The sequence below is a fragment of the Sinocyclocheilus anshuiensis genome, unplaced genomic scaffold (genome assembly GCF_001515605.1).
Source record: "Sinocyclocheilus anshuiensis isolate Anshui unplaced genomic scaffold, SAMN03320099.WGS_v1.1 scaffold1522, whole genome shotgun sequence".
In the NCBI taxonomy this organism is placed as follows: domain Eukaryota; kingdom Metazoa; phylum Chordata; class Actinopteri; order Cypriniformes; family Cyprinidae; genus Sinocyclocheilus; species Sinocyclocheilus anshuiensis.
Window position 1 is genome coordinate 116836 of NW_015546143.1, and position 7318 is coordinate 124153.

The 7318-nt window shown below is 37.5% G+C and overlaps 1 long non-coding RNA gene across 1 annotated transcript in view; it reads left to right on the plus strand.

Annotated features, from left to right (window-relative positions):
• Nucleotides 1-3282: 3282 nt before the first annotated feature.
• Nucleotides 3283-7318, plus strand: part of LOC107701201 (uncharacterized) — a 19121-nt gene continuing 15085 nt past the window's right edge. The window contains exon 1 of the long non-coding RNA XR_001635617.1: nucleotides 3283-3293. This is a non-coding gene — a long non-coding RNA (uncharacterized LOC107701201). The remainder of the gene's footprint in view (nucleotides 3294-7318) is intronic.

The window sequence follows — 7318 nt, forward strand, 5'->3', positions numbered from 1 at the left end:
GTCAGGCTGGACTCTCTTGTCTCCTATTCAGAGAGGTTGCTCTTTTCACAGCTGTTTTTTTTTTCTCTCAGGTTATTCCTTCTGAACTGTGTCCAGCACTCTGATGCGTATGTATATATATAACCATTTAGCTTATTGTCCTTTTCCACTTTTTTTGTTTCTCAATTATTTTTCTCTCTCTCAATAAGGTGTGTTCAATGCATGCAGACATTAGTATTGCACACCAGGGAGCTTACAAACGGAAATTAGCCATTTCATACATGTGCTGAGTGACAGCTGTGTCTCCCAGAGCAGTTTTCTCCTCTTCCTATTTCTCTTTCTCTCCTGCTTACTCACTCACTCTCTCTCACACACATGCGCAACTCCCCTGGGAGAATAAATCTGCAATCAACCAGGCCTAAAAATAGCTGGTGATAAGAACCACCAACCTCTCTCTCCTTCATCAAAGATTCTTTCTGTTTCATTTAACAATCTATCTGTAACGAATTAGTCCACTGAAGGCGAGCGTAGTAAAGAACCCAAGTGCAGTTTATTCAAAACAACAGACTAGACTCACCGACAGCGGGTTACAACATCAATACACGACCTTTTCCGGACACCCCTACAAACTCTGTACAGTCCTTGTGCGGCTCAACAGCGAGCTCCTCGTTAAACTTTGCAAGTTCTGCTGGAAGTTCAAGTTCAACAAAGTCCCCAGGCCACACAGTATGTGATGAGGTAGCACGAAGCACATGAGTTCGCCGAATAGCATGTCTGTCTCCATACGTCCGATTGGCGCCATACTCGTATGTGTCTGATGCCACACAGACCTGATGTCTAGCGGGGCGGATAGAAATGTCATTACATTCCATAATAGGTGCTCTGTGTGTATTCGCCATGGCTAATATCTCGAGTGTCATAAGCGGAGATAATCCACAACGCTGCTCGCTTTCGCGCGATTGTAGCGTGAATACATCTCACGTGAGCTCACCAGAACGTTTGGGGAGTGAATACGATAACGCTGCCACCACGCCAATGTGTAGGTGAGGTATATTGAATCGCTGACACGAGAGAATAATTTAGTCAAGCCTTTAATGGCAACGGCCAACACAACAATAACAAGAAGCCCCAAGCGCGAGCTCCGCCCAGGCCAACGTGGCCACGAACAACGTCAGGAGTCACGTCACGATCCACGACACACTTCACATACTGGCGATGACTAAGACTACCAATCAGAACATTACACATACACAAGGCAGAGATACACGAGGGCAAGGGAAGCATGACACTAACAGGGTGAAGCTATTACAAAATAAAAGACATGGAAAACATGAACATGAAACAAAACCCAAACACCAAACCCCACATTACACTATCAACATTATAGCGGTATTATCATATTGCCCAAAAACAATCTGTATGGCACATTCAGAAACTTCAACATCATTCATAACATTCATACAATGACCATGTAGGAAATATGATCACAATCAGATTTCACTGCATTATAGTTTAAAATCTTTATGTCTGTGGAGTAGCATATATGTGTGCCAGCAGTGTTCATCAAGCCTCCATTAATTTAAATATGGAAATAGAATTATCTGCTTAAACATTGTTCATGCAATTGGTACAAATACTTCAATATGATTCAGCATAAATAAATGTTCGGATGATCAATAATTGTATCAATAAATGCCTTTCAAAGAGACTGCAATGTGTTTATTGGCTTGCTGGAATCCATGTGTTGTATAATGATGTGGGTGTGAAGGAAACTTGGCTCTAAACAGCCGAGCATTTTTTCCTGCTGTGCTACAAAGGCAATCAGCTTATAGACCTCAGTCTTCTGTAGCTTTAAGTCAGTGTCAGTCTGCTGATTTCTAAACCACACAGACTTTGTCACAAATGAGCAACTACATCATTTGAATTCTGTATCATTATTTTTATCCAGCTTTCCCAGATTATGTTACATGCAATTGTTATGTTAAAGAGCTATTTCTACCTAATCTTACCCTGAAATTTAGTTTTGTTGGTGTAATCTGATTTATTTAGGGTGATTCAATAATGTTAAAAAATATATTTTTTTATTAGTTAACCCAAAAAATTAAAATTCTGTTGTTAATTACTCACCCTCATGTCGTTCCACTCCTGTAAGACCTTTGTCCATCTTTGGAACATGAAGATATTTTTGATGAAATCAGAGAGTTTTCTGTCCCTCTACAGTTAGCCATGCAACTTACACATTCAAGGTCCAGAAAGACATCATTAAGTAATCCATGTCATTAAGTACATCATTAAATTATCCAATTTTATAAAGCCAAGTGAGTGCTTTGTTTGCACAAAAAAAAAAAACATAATTTACCACTTTATTTATGAAAATATTATCCAAACACATGCGTCATGTACTCTAGTGAACACTCACTCATGTGTGTTGTGTTGACGTGAGTCTTCTATCGCATGAACACAACACAGATGCGTTGTGAACGCACAATGCAAATCAATCATTTCATAAAGTTGTAAATTATGTTTTTTTTGGGCAAAAAAAGCACGTGCGTCACTTAAAATTGAGGTTAAACCACTGAAGTCACATGGATTACTTTAACTTTTTCCCACCATTCTGGGCTTTGAATGTGTAAGTTGCGTTGCTGGCTATGGAGGGGCAGAAAGCTCTCGGATTTCATCAAAAATATCTTCATTTGTGTTTGGAAGAAGAACGAAGGCCTTATCGGTGTGAAACAACATGAGGGTAATAAATGACAGAATTTCCATTTTTGGGTGAACTAACCCTTTAATTTGTCCATGGTTCCATCTGATAAAAAAGTCGGTGAATCACATTGGCCGTCACTCACTCGCATTACTATGGAGTGTGTGCAAGAGCATGAGCAATAAGTTGCTGACCACAGCTAGATAGCTGGCTAGCTAGATAGCCACCGGTGTCGCTAATAACAAGGGTTTCCTTTAACAGCTAAATATCAGCATTTTTAGGAGTCAATCTTTACTGTTGACAGTGAAATAGCTTGAAGCATCCTCATGAGTAGGACTAGGCAGTATCACAATACAGTTTCACAGGACTGCTTAATTTTTGATACCCTGACAAAGAAATGATAAAGGAGTGATAAAGAAACATGAAAAAATAAAGCATAGGCTTGCTTGATGGTATTCAAGTAAATGCAGTCAGTTGTGTCTTAGGTGAACATAAGAAATAAACAAGAAATATGGACCAATATATTGGACATATTGTCTAGTGTTAGGGTTAAAGAATATGTTGTTTATAAGTTGTTCAAGGAGGGGAAAGCACTTCTCTTTCTCTTATGTGTGTATATAACTCCAGTACTAAATGTTTTGGCACTGTCTCTTGAACTTGATTGTAAATATTGTTTGTATTTTTACATTACAAATTACTTGTATTTGAATTAAATGCATTTCTCACACCAGTATTTTGTATTTTTAAGTAAATACGCTTGATGAGCAAGTATTTGTAATAATAAAAAAAAACTTTTTGATGTATTTGTGCCTCTGCTAACCACAACTGCAGACACATCACTACCAATCACTACAAACACACAAGTGCATGAGAAGACATACGGATTGGTGACATTCATATATATTTATTGCATGTGTGTGGTCCCAGTATTCCCTATGTTATGGGGACCACAATGATAGTAATACCAATCAATTTTGACCTTGTGGGGACATTTTTTGTCCCTATTAGGAAAACAGCTTATAAATTTTACAGAATGTTTTTTTAATCTAAAAATCCAGATGCCCCCATAAATCCCAATGTGTGTGTGGCTGTTCTTGGGCTGAAATTCGATTAAAACGATTTGAGAAACTTTACATTCATGGGGGACTAATATGACCTTGTTTTTGTTTTGTTTTGTGTTTTTTTTTTTTTTTTTTCTTTTCAAAAAACGTCATAAAAAATCGTAACCTCACAAACCTCTTGTGCATATCACATGGACATTTCATATAATTTTAAAGGACAGTATTTTGAATCATTTTTTTCTTTTTTTCTTTCTTGCACTGTGATGCACATGTTCTTTCCCGTGCGTCAGAACTGCTGTCCTCGTGCAGTTGTTTACCTGTCAGCCAACGTGAGACTTGCATAGTGCGTCATAGTCCAACAGTAAACCTTATGCAAGCATTTTAACAATAAAACTGGCATATGCGAACTTATCAGTTTATTTTCAACCGTTTTTTTAATATTTTTTTTAGAAAAGACAAAGATTCCAACACCTTCCTACACAGTTGGAAAACAAAATTGGACCTGCGGGCTACAGTAACGCAGTAATTTGTTTAGTAATCTCCTCGTCTCTGTCTATGGTTGTCTTTCTCTTCAAGATTAATTGGCACGAATGCGCTACTTGACTGCACCCGAGGAATAAAAACATCGCATATACTGTAGGCCTATTTAACAAGTCTGAAAGCTTTGACGCTTTCAGCGCACGTGCCTCTGATAACCGGGCTTGAATAGGCCTATGTATATGTATGTATATATATATATATATAGATATAGATAGATATAGATATAGATTTAGATTACAACATAGCCTAGTTGTAGACCACCTAATTGTCACATACATTTTTCCATTAGAAAGACAATTGCAATAAATATTTTTCAGAATTTGCTGTATAGAAAATATGAAAACTACATTCAAAACATTTTTGCTGTCATATCCCGAGAAAATACAAATAATTTAATGGATTACAAAATAAGATCATTTTTTCCTGTAAACTAGAGGTTTTGGTGATGTTTAGACCTGTATTTTATTACTCATATCCAGCAAACCCCTTATGAAACCCCTTAAGAAAACATTTGAAAACACTTAGGCTACAATTTGTTACTAAAGGTTTTCTTAACCTAAAGCGTTTATGTTTATCCATGCACAATTGTTTAATATGTAAAATTATTTCGTTTTCGTGTTCAAAGGAAGAAGAATGGGTGACATTGTAATTACTGTATGTGAAGGAGCAGATACATGAGAAATGTGCTGTTTGGCACCATGCCATCATGTCAGGTTGGCAGAGCATGTGACAGATCTCTGGTTGATCTTACCGGCAGACGGTCACGTTTCTCTTCTCTATCTTCCATCTCACCAATTCTGCTCAAGTGCTCAAGAAACGTGACACTTCAGTTGCAGCTGTATTGCTCCCATATTCCAAACGCATAGTCACGCAGCACAGCATTAAGCTAAAAAAAACAGTGAAATCATTGGCAAATGTTTAATATGTATTCTACTACAATCAGCTGGTCATTATGGCAAAACTCTGACAAGGGCACAGGTGCGAAGTAGGTAGCGATCTTGTATCATTTTATTGTGTGATAATTAACGACCATGAAGATTTGAGGTAACATTATTGTATTATCTTGCTTGAAGATTATGTTTCGGGACAACAACAACAACAAAAAACATCAAGCACTGATAAAAGTTTATTAACTACACAGTAAAATCCCGAGTGTTAAATTAACACTGCTCGGAGCATATATGGTCCCACTCTAAAAGAGTGTTAAAGCAACACTGAAGCAGTGTTAACGTTAATGAGATAATTATGTGATTAATTAAGTGCTGACTGCGCATTATCATGTGTTTGCGGAGCGATGTATGTTAAAAGCACACGTCCAGTTTTGTGTGAGTGAAGGAAATCCGCTTGGGAGTGGAGAGATTCGTCCTCGCGCACATGGATCGCGTAACATTATGCGCTCTCGACATTGTCATTAAGATCACACTATAGAAACCGCCTAAAATTAGAAATTTACTAAAAACAAGCCTATGGCAAGACATCTGGTAGTGGGGGCACCTGGGGTGGCCAGCCAAATTTCAGGGGGGGCCGGTGCCACCCCTGGCCACCACGTAGACACGCCCCTGCGTAAGTCACGACTTCAAACCACGACTCACGACTTTGTAGCGTTCCAGGCAAGTCACGCCAAACTGCCTGAGCGCAAGGAATTGTGGTAGCTAGATGTAAACAAACTTCTAGAATAAACAGATTATTTTGTTATACAAGTATGTAATTTGCACTACCCCCTGTATAGGCTCTGTGCACAGCTGCAGTCTTGACAGAAAGGGACTGCCATTGTTGTTTCGCGGGCTATGTGACGTCAGAGCGCGGAACTGGGAGTACATCGATCTAGTACGAGTTCATGGGTGGGAAGTCGCGGGTTTTACTGCCGTTCCAGTGCACTTTCACGGGTAGAAGGTTGGAAAAACACGGGTTACAGGTAGGGCTGGGGATCGATTCAGATGTTCCAATTCGATTCGATTTCGATTTTCAAGCTCTCAATTCGATTCGATTTCGATTCGATATTCGATTTTCAATTCGATATTCGATTCGATTTTTGATTTCAATTGTCGATTCGATTTGACTATATGAATGTAGATTTAATACAAATCCTATATTTATAAAAATGAACAGTGAACATAAGATTACAAATGGTTAATTAATAGGAAATTAAGAGCCACAAACCTGTATATTAAACACTTTTTATTTTAGGTACACTTGGGTACAATAAAACAAAACCCAACTCTATATTTCAAATGCATACAATGAATAGACAGAATTTTGATGCAAGATGAAAAACTGATGCTGAAAATGGGACAAGTCAGAACAGTCGCATCGCATGCCTTGATCAAACAGTATCAGGTTATTTTATGTTTAAGATAAAACAAACATAAAATCTCACAGCATTAGCTGTAACATGGAGGCTGCAAGCCTATGAACGGTGTAAGTATCTTTGTCATCGTGCTTGCGAAATCTAAAATGCTTCCATACCTGTGACTTTTTATTTGAAGGCAGGGCTCTACACTTACTCTTCTTTTTAGGAGCACTTGTGCTCCTAACTTAAAAATTTTATCGAGCACGTTCAAAATTTTAGGAGCACCGTCTAAACAATTATCCAAAATGTTATCAAAAAGTAGCCTTCCCATTACGAGGTGATATTTGACTCCTCTAACTTTATTAAAAGTATATCATCTTTTGTCAAATTCAAAATATAAATTTGTCAAAATATATATTTTATAAGCTTTTTCAAAATTGTAATTAAAACGACAGAATAAGAACAAGTAGAATAGGAAATATAAGTTACCAATCAAATTAAATCAGTATTAACTAAATTAAGTTGTAGAGGTGGCACAGAAGAACACAAAAGTGGCTTGGTGTACTTTCAGACATTTAATGAGGCTCAGAAGTGGAATGAGTGCAATTAAATCCATAAATTCATGATGATATTAATGTTTTAAATATACAATTTTGAATATAGAAATATTAAATGATTTAAATAACTGAAAAGATACTTTTAAAATGAAACAAACTGCCAGCAGGTGGCGGTAAGTCACTGATTTTT